A 17,528-nucleotide genomic window follows, 5' to 3' on the forward strand; every position below is an offset into this window, starting at 1 on the left:
CTTGTCTACTCCCTTGTACCGCGCTTATCAACAGTCAGAGAGGTTGAGCCGTTGCCGGTGGATACGACCTGGTTGCTACCGCCGCTGCAAGACCATCCCGCTTTGCGGCGGGCTCTGGTGAATACCAGTAGCAACTTAGAACCGGTCCACCGACACGGTCCACGCCAATCCCTCTCTGGCACAGAGGATCCACCTCCAGCCAGCCGAATCGTGACAGATCTTTCACACTTGCAGACACCATTTGAAATTCTGGGATTTGAGACTAAGAATAACTTTACAAAACATGGAGTTTTTGGCTTAAACAATTATGATGGAGGCCGCACAGTATGATTGTCTGCAATAATTCTGCCCCAGGAATCGAAGATCCAGGATTTAATTGATAATGTTCGAACCATAACTGAGATAAAGTAGTCCTAACAACAGACATCCAGTGTACAAACTTTATACCAAAATAACCTAACTCTTTAAGGATAAAGGTTGTTAAGACACCCCAAACATGTTCTAACCACCTTGTCCAAATAGAAGGATTTAAGATGTCCTCGTCCATTGAGGTATATTGCAAGGTATCTACTGTCACATTTCCTTTCCGGATAACCATTTGTATTGTATGATTAGACTTATGTTCCAGCAGAAACTTTAAATTGGGATTTATTGTTATGTCCTGAACTCTCTTCTTATTGTTATGTCCTGAACCTCCCTTCAACTTCCTCAATCTCTACAAGTTATAAGGTACAACCTCCGATAGTAATCCTGGAGTTCTGAGGAACCTCAATAAGGGATACAGGGGAGGGCAAAGCTATGACTTTCATCAATACTTGGTCCTTGTCGAAATCTAACATATTATGCAGGATGGCATTTATAACATCACCCTCATTGTTCTTAGACATTGTCACCCGACATTTTTCTGAACCATATCTCTTATACTCTATTCCACATAAAGCATTTGTTGCATCATAGATAAACTGATTGCCTTCACATTGAAAATGATTGTTCCGAAATGTCACGCAATTATCCAAAATTGGTACAGAAAGCCAGTGCGTTTTCCACAGTTGATACCCTACAACATCAGGAGTCTGTATCTTAACATGGATATTATCTTTACATGTACCCACATTATGGACTTTTATTATCTGAAAAACTTTATTAGCTGTAACATAAAGAATGGATAAAAGAAAACAAATCTCCATCTTTTCTGGGTCAATAATCAATGGTACAACACTCCCCATAATGAAGGCTAGATTGAGTTTCATATCCTCCACACTGCCTTTGTCAACCTAAAAATCATAACACTTCCAATTTTGCACCTACAGACTCATATGAGGGCTTATTTTTTGCAACACCTATTGTACTTTGTAATTACATCAATCATTTCACCACATAATTTATGGGGAACCCAGACAAAAAATGTGTGGGGCAAAATTTGAAAAAAAAAAGGAATTTTGTAACTTTTGGGGTCTTCTGATTCAACGCAGAGCACTTCTCGGTAAAAATGACACCAAATGACTTTATTCTGTAGGTCCATATGGTCACAATGATACCCAATCTATATGGGTTTTTCTTTATTTAAATACTTAAAAAAAAGATAACTACATGCACCAAATTGTCCTCTTCTGACCCCTATAACTTTTTTATAATTTTTATTTACTTTCCATATATGGGGTGGTATGAGGGCTCATGTTTTGCGCTATGATCTGAAGTTTTCTTCAGTACCATTATTGTTTTGATGGGATTTTTTGATCGGTTTTTATAAAAAAATTTTAGAGTATACATAGTGACCAAAAATATGCAATTTTTGGCTTTGGTATTTTTTTACTTGTACGCTATTGACCGTGCGGTTTAATTAACATTATATTTGTACAGTTTGGACATTTATGCATGCGGCGATACAACACATGTGTTTATTTTTATTATGTTTTTATAATTTTTATATGGAATTTGGGAAAAGGGGGGTGATTTGAACTTTTAAAAAGTAAGGGGTTAATGTGTGTTTTTTTTTTTTTTTTACTTTTATTAAACTTATTTTTTTTTACACTTTATTAGTCCCCTTAGGGGAATTTTAGGAGGAATCATTAGATTCTCATACAGATCAATGTGGTTTCATAGAACCACATTGATCTGAGTGATCTGCACTCAATTGATAAAGCTTGGTCCTGCCAGGCTTTATCAATGGGAGAGCCGGGACAGCCGTAGCAGCAGAGGTAAGCCCTCAGGCTACCTCCACATTGGATCGCCCCCCCTGCGATCTCGCTGCTTGGGGGCGATCCACCCTACTGGACCAACAGGGAGTGTTTACAGCTTCCTTTAGACGCGGATCGCCGCATATCAGCTATTAACACTGGCCCCCAGCTACAAGAACCAGGTGGGGGCCGGCCAGTATGACATGCGCTCGAGTCGGGAGCCCGCGTCATACAACGGTGAACAGCACATGGACGAGTATACACATCCATGGTCGTTAACCAGTTAACTAATATATGTATGTTTACTTTACCTTTCCAATCCTTTTCAGAGATGGGATTTTTCTGGGGGTCTTCAATATATTTATGAAAGATACCAAGGATGGGATCCCTTTTTGCCTCGCGATGAGATCTTCACTGGGAGAATCCTGGCTCCATTGTGCCACATTGTGCTTCCCTTTAAGCCTGTCATCTGGTTAGGGCATTTACCTGGGTAGGTCCCATGAGATCATCAACCTCCAATTATCCTCCATCGATGGCTCCTTGCTTGGCTATGGAATCTGCCACTTCATTACCCTCCTTATCCACACCAGGGCTTTTTGAATGGCCTTTAAGCTTTTCCAATAAATGGTTAGTCCTTGTGCACGAACCCTTTCGTCGATCCTGAAAAACATCTTACCATGCTGGACGTGCTTGTTGTTACTTCGCAACATATTGGATCTTTTCCATCCAGGGAAATACTCTACAAAGCTATTACAAATATATAGTATTGTAGATGTGGAATTACCAGTCCTCTAAAGTACTAAAAGTAAGATTATAGAATATGAAAAATAGAGAAAAAAAAAGGTTAGGAGATGATGATATAAGTATACATGTTTATTATATGTAATCTGCCTTCACCTCAGCAGGGCCCTTGCATAAGGTGAACGGCAATCTAAAAACACTTTGTAAATTGTGGCAGTAAAATTGTATCATTAAAATAAGACAATATATAGAAAATGTAAAAAATATGCTTGTTGCACTTAATCCGTTGGTGATATAGTTCGTATATGTAAGAAATGTAATTGTCCGTAGGTGATATAGGTGCACTTATTACATTTAGTTCAAGATTATTTGCAGAAACAGTTCTTGCAAAAACAGTTCTTTAACTTGTATGAATAAGTCTTAGTATTAGAAGAGCACTGTATTGATTATCGGTGCACAGCACCACTCACCACCCGCAGGATACACTTGTGTTCGGGGCTAGTACGGCTGTCACGGCTTGGTCCATGCTTATTGTATATTTGGTTAGCATAAATATGAGTATAAATATAAATATATGGACACATCATAATATTATGGTGGTGATGGTAGTAATAATCATATTTTGATGTAGAAAATACATATAGATATGTAAAAAATACATATAGACATGTCTATATGTGATGTGATTGATATGAATTTTCTACATTTATTGATGTGATCATATATATGTTTACACAAATGTACATATATACATGTCTATAAATATTTATTTATATGTCCATGTGTCCCTATAAACAAATCAAAAATATATCCATATACATACCCATAATTTGCCATCAAAATATGATTATTACTACCATCACCACCATAATATTATGATGTGTCCATATATTTATATTTATACTCATATTTATGCTAACCAAATATACAATAAGCATTCCACCCATCTTTCTCTATTTTCTCCATTTCCTCCTTTTCTTTTCCTTTCCTTCTTTTTTACTTTTCCGTGTTTTCCTTTCCTCCCTCATGAGATGAATGATACATCACTGTTCAGACACTATAAATAACGAGACCGTTCCTTACAGACCAGATAATACATTGCTACTGAAGAAAATGCCCGAGGCATTGAAACGCGTTTAGCATTTTATGCAATATTCTATGCAGTTTGCACAATAATCCAAAACTTTCATCTTGCTATTTGAAACTGCTGGATGCCCCTCGTTTGGAGACCACCGCAACACGCGCGCGCATAGCGCCTAGGTCAGACACGAGGAACGCCTTCTCCGATCCAGCTGCATCCATCATCCACAGCCCCGGCTTCTCTGCGTGAGCCCCGGACACAACTGCCAAAGGCCGGACACCTGCCGTGCCAGTTTGGGACCCACAGACTGCCGGAGTGCCACTCACCCCCCACACAGACGAGCACCCGCTACAACCCAGGACGCGGCCGCTGACAGCGCAGGACCAAGCCGTGACAGCCGTACTAGCCCCGAACACAAGTGTATCCTGCGGGTGGTGAGTGGTGCTGTGCACCGATAATCAATACAGCGCTCTTCTAATACTAAGACTTATTCATACAAGTTAAAGAACTGTTTTTGCAAGAACTGTTTCTGCAAATAATCTTGAACTAAATGTAATAAGTGCACCTATATCACCTATGGACAATTACAATTCTTACATATACGAACTATATCACCAACGGATTAAGTGCAACAAGCATATTTTTTACATTTTCTATATATTGTCTTATTTTAATGATACAATTTTACTGCCACAATTTACAAAGTGTTTTTAGATTGCCGTTCACCTTATGCAAGGGCCCTGCTGAGGTGAAGGCAGATTACATATAATAAACATTTATACTTATATCATCATCTCCTAACCTTTTTTTTTTTTCTCTATTTTTCATATTCTATAATCTTACTTTTAGTACTTTAGAGGACTGGTAATTACATATCTACAATACTACATAGCTTTAGGCCTTTTAGGGTGAAGGCAACACCGTTAACCTCGAGTACTATATCTTATATCCTAGGTGAGCTACACAATTTTCTTACTTTCTATTACAAATATAGTTAGAATCCGTGACAATAACAAATTCCTTCATACCATATTCTATGGCCATCTGAACAGCAACATACACAGCTGTGAGCTTTGCAACCTGGCTACTTTTTGAACCCATACTGTACCTACCCCAGGAATACATCTGGGAAAGTGTTACACCAAACCATGCCAATACCTACAACTAATTTTCACTCATCTCCTATCACAGCATGGTAGGAGCAACTGTCCACGTACACAGATGGTAAAGAATTACAATATTCCTCCTCAAATGACTTATAAGGAGATAATAATTGTTCATCCGGGAAATCTTCTCCCCCCGGTTCACAACTATGTTTTCCAGTGGAGTTTTCCATGGAGCTCAGCCAACCCTTTGGCAACTGGATTTCCCTTGTTTTGCTTGTATCTGACCTTTAGAGGCCATCTCATTAATGACAAAGTTCATGCTGTTATCCTGCTGTTAGAAAGATTACCATCCCTTATCCTGTCACTTTGCAAATATTGTACAGGTTGATGTGCCGTTTCCACAATGATTTTCTCACATTGGATGAGACTCAGAAAATTTTGCAAAACCCATACGGTTGATAATATTGCTTTTTCGCAATCATTGAATTTTACTTCCACCAAGGATAAGGACTTTCTGGCATAAGCAATGGTCTTATTCAGATTCTCCTGCTTGTGATAGAGAACTGCACTCTCTATCTTAGGATACCTACGGGGCTGTGATTCAAACTGCCAGTTGTTATTTGCCCTGGTTTCTGCTACCTGATGCTCTTGGGGGTTCCTAAACCTCCTATCACCAAGGATTTGGCTTTCACTGATATCGTACAATGCAGTTGCATTTGACACTGGGTTTTCTAGGGAAGCTTAAGGGTTAAAATCCTTGGCAAAATTTTACCTAATGTGGACTGCCATTGCATCAAAGAAGAGTTGTTTAAAATCTTCTGTTTCCCAATTTTGAGACCTATATGCTAAACCATTGGCATTTTTCAATATCAATAAGAACTCTCGGGGACTTTGGTTGGTTTTGCAATGGAATTTATAAATATCATACCTGGCAGAACTTACAGTACAATGTGGCCCAAATTCTAATTTGACCTCATACAGAACATCCTGCCATCTATGGATGACCCTTTCGCTAAAGGATGTAAAGATATGGCAGTATTTTTTTTCAAAGGCCCAGGGAAGGAATCTAATCCTATCTGAATCTGAGTACAGTTTCAGTGAAGCCATGGTACTTTGGTACAAATCTTAGTGGTCAGAAATCTCTGAAGATTCTTTTTTAGTAAATTTTGGTACCGCAATATTCAAGAAATTAACAATGCTGGATTACGGTAATTCCCTTTTTGGTGATGGTTGGCAGCTCCTTTTAGTAGTCAGACCATAGGAGTATTGCCCGAGGAAGAGCGTTCGCGCTTGAAACATGTCTGACTAGTGTGCTTTTATTGCTTGCTCCTCACTTAATAAAGCTGCCTTCACTGCAGTGCTGGACTCCTTCTTCATTTCCAGCATAGGAGTATTGCCGCCTTGGATTATCTCTACCTTTCTGGTAGCGCTCCTTCTGTTCTGAGACCGGTAGTGCGCCAGCAGAGCACTTTTCATCCACATATGGGGTATTTTCTTACTCAGGAGAAATTGGGATTCCATTTTTTGGGGCCTTTTACCCATATAACCAATGTGAAAATGAAAAATTTGGGGTAACACCAGCATTTTACTGGTAAAAATCAAATTTTTCATCTTCATGTCCAACTTTAACAAAAAGTCACCAAACACTTGTAAGGTGTTAAGGCTCACTTTAACCCTTGTTACGTTCCTTGAGGGGTTTAGTTTCCCAAATAGATTGCCATGTGTTTTTTTTTTTCTGTTCTGGCACCATGGGGGCTTCCTAAATGCAACATGCCTCCCGAAAACCAAGAGAGCAAAATTTGTTATCCAAAATCCCACAGTTGCTCTTTCCCTCTTGAGCAGAACACTTTATATCCATATATAAGGTATTTCCATACTTAAGTGAAATTGGGTTACAGATTTTTCGTTATATTTTTTCCTTATACCCCTCATAAAAATGAAAAAAAAACAGGGCTACAAGAACATGTTAGTGTAAAAAATTGACTTTTCAATTTTTCTCCTCCACTTTGCTGCTATTCCTGTGAAACAACTGAAGGGTTAACAAACTCTGAATTTCATTTTGAATACTTTGACAGGTGCAGTTTCTATAATGGGGTAATTTATGGGGGATTTCTCACAGAAAGGCTCCTCAAATCTATTTTAAGATTAACAGGTCCCTGAAAAAATCTAATTTAGAATTTTTTCATGAAAATTTGTAAAATTGCTGCTATACTTTGAAGCCCTCTAATGTCTCCAAAAAGTTAAAACATGTCAACTTTATGATGCCAACATAAAGTAGACATATTGAATATGTGAATTAATATATAACTTATTTGGCATCTCCATTTTCTTTATAAGCAGAGAGGCTTAACCCCTTAAGGACCGGAGGTTTTTCCGTTTTTGCATTTTCGTTTTTTGCTCCTTGCCTTTAAAAAATCATAACTCTTTCAAATTTACACCTAAAAATCCATATGATGGCTTATTTTTTGCGCCACCAATTCTACTTTGTAATGACGTCAGTCATTTTGCCCAAAAATCTATGGTGAAGCGGGAAAAAAATCATTGTGCGACAAAATTGAAAAAAAAACGCTGTTTTGTAACTTTTGGGGGCTTCCGTTTCTACGTAGTACATTTTTCGGTAAAAATGACACCTGATATGTATTCTGTAGGTCCATACGATTAAAATGATACCCTACTTATATAGGTTTGATTTTGTCGGACTTTTGGAAAAAATCATAACTACATGCAGGAAAATTAATACGTTTAAAAATGTCATCTTCTGACCCCTATAACTTTTTTATTTTTCCGTGTATGGGGCGGTATGAGGGCTCATTTTTTGCGCCGTGATCTGAAGTTTTTAATGGTACCATTTTTGCATTGATAGGACTTATTGATCACTTTTTATTCATTTTTAAATGATATAAAAAGTGACCAAAAATGCACTATTTTGGACTTTGGAATTTTTTTGCGCGCACGCCATTGACCGAGTGGTTTAATTAATGATATATTTTTATAATTCGGACATTTCCGCACGCGGTGATATGTTTATTTTTATTTTTATTTACACTGTGTTTTTTTTTTTATTGGAAAAGGGGGGTGATTCAAACTTTTAATAGGGGAGGAGTTAAATGATCTTTATTCACTTTTTTTTTTCACTTTTTTTTTGCAGTGTTATAGGTCCCATAGGGACCTATAACACTGCACACACTGATCTTCTATGTTGATCACTGGTTTCTCATAAGAAACCAGTGATCAACGATTCTGCCGCATGACTGCTCATGCCTGGATCTCAGGCACTGAGCAGTCATTCGGCGATCGGACAGCGAGGAGGCAGGAAGGGGCCCTCCCGCTGTCCTGTCAGCTGTTCGGGATGCCGCGATTAGCCGCGGCTATCCCGAACAGCCCGACTGAGCTAGCCGGGAACTTTCACTTTCACTTTTAGCCGCGCGGCTCAGCTTTGAGCGCGCGGCTAAAGGGTTAATAGCGCGCGGCGCCGCGATCGGCGCTGCGCGCTATTAGAGGCGGGTCCCGGCTTCACTATGACGCCGGGCCCGCCATGATATGACGCGGGGTTACTGTGTAACCCCGCGTTATATCAGAAGAGCAGGACCAATGACGTACCGGTACGTCATTGGTCCTTAAGGGGTTAAAGTTAGAAAAATGCAACATTTTCTAAATTTTCAACAAATTAATAAGTAAAAGCATCCCAGAGATATTAATGCATAAAGTGATAGAGATCAGATTGGCAAAAAAGGGCTGAGTCCTTAAGGGGAAAATGGGATGAGTCCTTAAGTGGTTAAATAAATTAGCTTTCTAAAACACCTGTATGTATATATTCTTGGTTTAATCAAACACATATTATTAACCTTATTTATATTAAAACAAGCACCAATTTAATATAAGGAGTAAATTTATGTTGCAGAGCATTTCCCGCCATGCTGGTGCATGAAGGAGAAGTAGCTTTTTCTCCTTTTACCCCTTATGAAAATGAAAAGTTGGGGTCTACATCAGCCTGTTTAAAAAAATAAAAATGTTACACTAACTTGCTGGTGTTTCCCCATACTTTTTATTTTCACAAGAGGTAAAAGGAAAAAAAAATATCCCCAAAATTTATAACGCAATTTGTCCTGAGTACGGAATTATCCCATATGTGGGTGTAAAATGCTCTGCGGGCGCACAACAAGGCTCAGGAGTAAGCGTGCACTATGTACATTAGAGAAAAATAAATACCCACATTGGACCCCATTTTGGAAACTACACCCCTCATGGAATGTAACACGGGGTATAGTGAGCCGTAACACCCCTCAGGTGTTTGACAAATTTTTGTTAGATTTGGATGGCAAAATGAAAAAAAAAATTTAACTAAAATGCTGGTGTTACCCTAAAGTTTTCATTTTCACAAGAGAAAATAGGGGGGGGGAAACAAATTTGTAACCCCATTTATTCTGAGTAAGAACATACCCCATTTGTGGATGTAAAGTGTTCTGCTGGCGCACTACAATGCTCAGAAGAGAAGGAGCACCATTGGGCTTTTGGAGAGAAAATGTTTCCGGAATTGAAGGCCATTTGTGTTTACAAAGCCCCCATAGTGCCAGAACAATCGACCCCCCCACATGTGACCCCATTTTGGAAACTACACCCCTCACGTAATGTAATAAGGGGTACAGTGAGCATTTATGCCCCACAGGTTTCTGACAGATTTTTGGAACATTGGTCTGTGGAAATGATAAGTGTATTTGCTCAGCTCACTGTTCTGTTCCAAAGATCTGTCAAACGCCAGTGGGGTGTAAATGCTCACTGCACCCCTTAATAAATTCTTTGAGGGGTTTAGCTTCTAAAATGGGGTCACATGTGGGGGGGGGGTCCACTGTTCTGGCATCTGACTTCTATTTCAACCAAATTCTCTTTCCAAAAGTTCAATGACGCTCCTTCTCTTCTGAGCATTAGTTCTCCAGCAGAGCCCTTGACGTCCACACATGGGGTATTTCCATATTTGAGGGACATTTTCTCCAATTACCCATTGTTAAAATGTAAAATTTGGGTAAAAACTGCATTTTTGTGAAGTTTTTTTTTCTCATTTACACATCAAACTTTAACAAAAAGTTGGCAAACAACTGTGGGGTGTTAAGGCTCACTGTACCCTTTGTTACATTCCTTGAGGGGTGTAGTTTCCAAAATAGTATTTCATGTGTTTTGTTTGTTTAGTTTTTTGCTGTTTTGGCACCAAAGGGGCTTCCTAAATGTAACATGCCCCCCAAAAAAACATTTCAGCAAAATTTGCTTTCCAAAAGCCAAATGTGACTCCTTCTCTTCTGAGCATTGTAGTACGCCCGCAGTGTACCTGACGTCCACACATGGGGTCTTTCCATACTCAGAAGAGATGGGGATACAAATTTTGGAGGAAATTTTCTCCTATTACCACTTGTAAAAAGGTAAAATTAGGGGGGAAATCTGCATTTTAGTGAAAAAAAATTCATTTACAAATCCAACTTTAACAAAGAGTCGTCAAACACATGTAGGGTGTTAAGACTCACTGGACCCCTTGTAATGTTCCCTGAGGGGTGTAGTTTCCAAAATAGTATGTGTTTTTTGTTTTTTTTGTTTTTTGCTGTTCTGGCACCATAGGGGCTTACAAAATATGACATTCCCCCAAAAAACAATTTCAGAGAAACTCACTCTCCAAAATCCTATTATCGCTCCTTCCCTTCTGAGCCCTATAGTGCATCCACTGAGCACTTGACATACACATATGCACATATGCATATAGAGATGCAAGGAGGGGGCGTGTTGACCACCACTCCATGCATGAGGAGAGCCAGAGCACCGTGGGGTTGGGAAAGCTAAACGTTCGAGAAAGTGCACCAACAGTAAACTCTTTTGAAAATAGGGAGGGAGGGAGGGGGGGGAACCACTTTCCTCGAATCTGGTCTTTTATGTGCTCATGGATGAAAGCACATGTGGAACTTGTATAGTGTGTACACAGTTAGCATTTATCTGGCACATACGCTAATATATTGCACTTACACTCTCAGCATAGATACTGCACATAGGTTCACAGCTCACTGCACTACAGCTACTGCACTCACACTCATAGCATTTATACTGCACTCATGCTCATTGGGGATATTTATCAAAGGATTTAGACTGTTTTTTTCCTGTCTAAATTGTCGAACAGAAAGTCGCAGTCTAAATATGTGCGACTTTTCTGCGACTTTTGCTTTAGAGGATTTTTAGGACATGATGCATTCTATTTTAGACAGAAAAATGCATTGGTGCTGAATTTATCAAAAGCGACTTTTCAGTGTGACAAGTCGCATCAGCTGAAAGTACAACGAAATGTCAGACCATGCTGGAGCAGGTTTAAATACAGTCTAAAGCATAGATCCCGGTGTCTGTGCACAGAATTTATCAATAGCCCTGCGCCTTTTGATAAATTAGGCGCACAATAGACCAGCCTAACCCTCTGTAGTTTGATCTATATTGATGCGGGACATAGACAGCTTTGATAAATATTCCCCAAAGCATTTATACTGCACTTCGCTTTATCATTATATTGCACATATGCTCATGGCTTTGATACTGCACTGTGCTCATAGCATTTATACAGCACATATGCTCATAGCATTTATATTGCACATTCTTTTGGCATTTATACTGCACATATGCCCATAGCATTTATACTGCACATACGCTCATAGCATTTATACTGCACATACACCCATAGCATTGGTACTGTATGTACGCTCGTAGCATTATATGGCATGTACTCTCATAGCACTGTTCTGCACGGACGCTCATAGTTTTATACGGCACATATGCAAATACATTCATAGCTTGTAGATCGCATACACGCCCATAGCAGTTCTTGGGCTATAGTGAGAAAATAGTGATACATAGGGGCATAGTTTATACTAGTCACAAGCTCATAGCTGTTATGTCGGGACTTTATAAGTAGCTTTACAAGGTACTTATGCTCATAGCAGTCATTCTGTTCATACGCCAATAAAATATTGGTAATTTGCTGGTAACATATGGTACATACAATCATAGTATTTAGACTGCACATGCTTTTGTAGGGTTCATATGGTACGTACACTCGTAGCACTTACTATACATATGTTTGTTAGCATTCACACATAGCATTATAAAAATAAAATAAAAAATAAAGAAATATATATATATATATATATATACTAGCTGAGTACCCGGCGTTGCCCGATTTTCCTTCCTAATCCTTGTTGGGGAGGAAAATAAACAAAGGAGGAAGCTTTTGACTTCATATCCAGTCCTCATATTTTGTTGTCATATCCCAACCCCACATCCCGACCTCCTATCCCATCCTCCTATCTCAACCTCCTGTCCCGACCTCCTATACCGTCCTCCTATCCCGTCCTCCTATCCCGACCTCCTTTCCCGACCTCCTTTGCCGATCTCCTATGCCGTCCTCCTATCTCGTCCTCCTATCCCGTCCTCCTATTGTTACGCCGAGCGCTCCGGGTCCCTGCTCCTCCCCGGAGCGCTCGCGGCGTTCTCCTCTCTGCAGCGCCCCGGTCAGACCCGCTGACCGGGAGCACTGCACTGACATTCACGATGGGGATGCGATTCGCATAGCGGGACGCGCCCGCTCGCGAATCGCATCCCAAGCCACTTATCCTTCCTGGTCCCCGGCTGTCACGTTCTAGCACGCGCGGCTCCGCTCGAGGGCGCACGCGCCAGCTCTCTAAGATTTAAAGGGCCAGTGCACCAGTGATTGGTGCCTGTCCCAATCAGTCTAATTAGCTTCCACCTGCTCCCTGTCCATATAACCTCACTTCCCCTTCCCTTCCTTGCCGGATCTTGTTGCCTTGTGCCAGAGAAAGCGTTTGGTGTTGTCCAAAGCCTGTGTTTTCAGACCTTCTGCTATTGCTATTGACTACGAACCTTGCCGCCTGCCCCGACCTTCTGCTACGTCTGACCTTGCCTCTGCCTAGTCCTTCTGTCCCACGCCTTCTCAGCAGTCAGCGAGGTTGAGCCGTTGCCGGTGGATACGACCTGGTTGCTACCGCCGCAGCAAGACCATTCCGCTTTGCGGGTCCACGCCAATCCCTCACTGACACAGAGGATCCACATCCAGCTAGCCGAATCCTAACACCTATCTAGTCCTCCTATCCCCACCTCCTATCCTGTCCTCCAATCTCAAACTCCTATCCCGACCTCCTATCCAGTCCTCCTTTCTTGACCTCCTATCTCGACCTCTTATCTCAACCTCCTATCTCGACCTCCTATCCTGACCTCCTATTCTGTCCTCCAATCCCATCCTCCTTTCCCATCCTCCTTTCCCGTCCTCATATCTTGACCTCCTATCCCGTCCTCATATCCCGTCCTCCTATCCTGTCCTCCTATCCCGACCTCCTACCTGACCTCCTATCCCGACCTCCTATCCCGACCTCCCATCCCGACCTCCCATCCCGACCTCCCATCCCGTCCTCATATCCCGACCCGTACCTCCTATCCCGTCCTCCTATCTCGGCCTCCTGTCCCGACCTCCTATACAGTCCTCCTATCCTGTCCTCCTATCCCGACCTCCTATCCCAACCTCCTATCCCGATCTCCTATCCAATCCTCCTATCCCGTCCTCCTGTCCCATCCTCCAATCTCAACCTCCTATCTTGTACTCCTATCCTGTCCTTCTATCCCCACCTCCTATCCTGTCCTCCAATCTCGAGCTCCTATCCCATCCTCCTATCCAGTCCTCCTATCCCATCCTCCTATCTCAACCTCCTTTCTCGTCCTCCTATCCCGTCCTCCTATCCCGACCTCCAATCCCGTCCTCTTTTCTCAACCCCCTATCTCAACCTCCTATCCCGACCTCCTATTCCGACCTCCTATCCTGTTCTCCTATCCCATCCTCCTATCCTGTCATCCTTTCCCATCCTACTTTCCCGTCCTCACATCTCGACCTCCTATCCAGAATTCCTATCCCGTCCTCATATCCTGTCCTCATATCCCGTCCTCCAACCTGACCTCCTATCCCAACCTCCTATTCTGACCTCCCATCCTGTCCTCATATCCCGACCTGTAATATGTGTACCAGGTATTGAAATATCTCCAGCCGTACGGAAGTTATGTGGGAACATACATTCCCCATTGATTTGCATGGGACTTTAAACAAAAACCCCGACCCTCACAAATGGGGGTAGTTAAGGGTTAAATTAACTATCCTATATTTTAAGTGGACATATAAGTAACATATGACCAATTATTGTCGAAATATCTCCAGCCGTTTGGAAATTATGCGGTAACATATATTTCCCATTGACTTGCATGGGACTTTAAACATAAGCCACGCCCCTGGCAAATGGGGGTGAGTAAGGGTTAAATCACCTATCCTATGTTTGTTGTTGACATATAAGTAACATGTGGCCAAGTTTCATGTTAATATCTTTAGCCGTTTGAAAGTTTTTGTGGAACATACACACATACATACATACATATACATACACACACACACGTATGTATATATATATATATATATATATACATAAAATGTTCAGGGATATAGGAGCATATGTAATTCCATGCATTAGGGTGTGTATAGGTTCATAGCATTGTTAGTGTGAAATGTTCTTGATAACATGTACAAAATGCAAACGTTCATAGAATTACAGCATCATACGTTCATAAGCATTCATGAGTTTGTTCCTTCATTACATCCATAATATGAATATGGTACATTAGCATTTATAGCATGTCCACTTTAATAATACACACCATTTTTACGTTATATAGTAGAATGTGCGTATGTTCAAATTTATAATGTGCGGCATAGAGGATTTTGGTGTTTGGGTTATTATAACTGATTGCAGGAGGAGGCTAGACAATAGCATACCTGTTATGTCTGCGATGACTGCAGGGGGATGACCTGCGTAATTATTATTACTGACACATTCAGAGCTATAATATCACGATCTGTATGCGGTGGTATACCCTTTATGCCTGCCACACCTGCAGGGGGATGCACTGCGCATTATTGTTACTGACACCTCTTCAGAGATATAATATTACGACTTCTATATGGTAGTATAACTGTTATGTCTGCCACGTCTGCAGGGGGATGCACAGCGCATTTATTGTTACTGACACGTTTTCAGAGCAATAATATCACAACCTGTATGGGGTAGTATACTTGTTATGCCTGCCACATCTACAGGGGGATGCACTGCATAATTATTGTTAATGACATATTCAGAGCATAATATCATGACCCATAGGCGGTAGTATACTAGTTATGCCTGCCACACCTGTAGGGGGATGCACTGCACATTCTTGTGACTTTTATGCCATAGTGTACCTGTTGTGTCGGCCTTGTCTGCCGGGGAATGTACCATGCAATTGTTACTTACACATTTCAGATACTGACACGTCCTTTATGCGGTACTATGCCTGCTACATCTGCAGCGAGATGCATCCACGTATTTGCTACTGACACGTTTTTATAGCAATACTATCAAGGGTCTCAGGAGGCAGTATTCCCGTTGTGCCTGTCACGTCTACAGGGGGATGTACTGTGTAATTATTGTTATTGACAGATCTTCAGAGTAATGAATTCACCAATACCTGTTATGCCTGCCACGTCTGCAGGGTCAAGCACTGCGTATTTATTGCAACTGACACGGATTCAGAGCAATAATATCAGGGGTAGGTGATGGCAGGGAGTCAAAAGGACATTGTTTGGGTTTTTGGCCCTTTATGGGCAGGGCTCGGCAAGAAGTTGATTACTTCCAGGTTTTTTGTCCATATATAGGCGTGGCCACGATCGCGGTTTTTGGCACACTTCTGACCGCTTTAAATATGTTATCATTTATTCCTGTCATTATTGTTATATTCAATGGTATGGGTATTATCATTGGTGTCCTTTGTAGTGTTATTATTATGGGTATTGTTATTATCTTTACTGTTATCATGATTACGGTTATCGTTATTACGTTATTGTTATTATGGTCATTCTTATTACGGTTATTGTTACTATGGTTCCTGTTATAATCGTTATCGTTATCACTATATTGGTGTTACAGTTTATCATTATTACCATTATTGTGTTGTGGTTATTGTAGTAATTAGTTGCAAGAAGCTGGTCACATTGTAGCCTCGACCACAGATAGAAGTATAATGGTTAAACATCCAATTTCATGACCTTTAAGGGGTTTACCATTATTCCTGCATGATATCAGTCACAATACAGAACAGGTTCTAACTAAAAATCCTAATTGTCAAATCAGACACAAGCTGGACACATATAAGACCTGCTTTTTCACACAGTTGGTACACTGCTATTGAAAAAGAGATCCAGCCGATCTCGAAACACGTCTATACACAAAACCCACTGTATACAGCAATCTACAGACAGCCACAGCATTTCACAGCCTCCCGATGCGCACAGCGCACGAACCGGACTACAAGACACGCCTGACCTTCCTGGTGTGCATGGTGCATGAAGCATTACATCACTACACTGGCAAGCAGACCTCTCCTTCCCCTGGCTCATCGGCGCTGACAGCTCGTCACTCCAGGAAGTGACCAGGCGTTCAGTTCGGAAGCCGCAGCGGGTAAGAAGCGAGAGCACCATAGGACCACGCCAGGACAGGTGAGCTACACTGTCCTGCAACCACCCATCTTTGTACATTTTCACAACTACTGCATAAGACTTTTCAATCTCTCTGAGCCGCACAGATTTTATAATTCACGGACCCTACCCACTGAACTACGGAGTGTATATTATTGCACTCACAAAGGCTTCATATTATCAAGATTGCATAATACAGACTTTCTTTAAGCTATATATACAAGTTTATATAAGTTTTATTTTATTGGATTTTATCATTTTTAACTATCATATATCTACTGGCACTGCAGCAAGGGCCCGTTTAATTTGTATTGCATCCTACTTCTTTACCCAACTGTGTACACACTATACAAGTTCCACATAAGCTTTTATCCATGAGCACATAAAAGACCAGATTCGAGCACAGTGCTCTCCCCTTTTTCATAATTGTTTTTCAGGTCGCATAGGGTACGCAACCTTTCATATTAGTGCTCATCTGGCACAATAGAGTTTTTAACCTGTTTTTGTGGTTAGAGCTAGAGCTCTCCTTTTGTATTAGTAAACACTTTTACTAATGGGCAGCAATAAAGTGCTAGATAGCATATTCTAATTTTGGGGGAATCTGAAACTTGCATATTACAGCTCTTAAATATCGACATGAACCCAATCAAACACCTTTTTGGCATCCAAAGAAAAGAGCAGAGAAGGTGTCTAATTGGCACCTGCCATGGAAATGACATTGTGATAGCAGACAGATTTTCAGCAAATGTAAAGTCACAGAGAGAAAATAAGAAATTGAGTCCTTTCAGTTGTACAGGCCCTTATTGTATCTACAAAAACAATTGGTGATCCCTCGGGGATCA

The sequence above is a fragment of the Hyla sarda genome, chromosome 1, assembly GCF_029499605.1.
Source record: "Hyla sarda isolate aHylSar1 chromosome 1, aHylSar1.hap1, whole genome shotgun sequence".
Taxonomy (NCBI): domain Eukaryota; kingdom Metazoa; phylum Chordata; class Amphibia; order Anura; family Hylidae; genus Hyla; species Hyla sarda.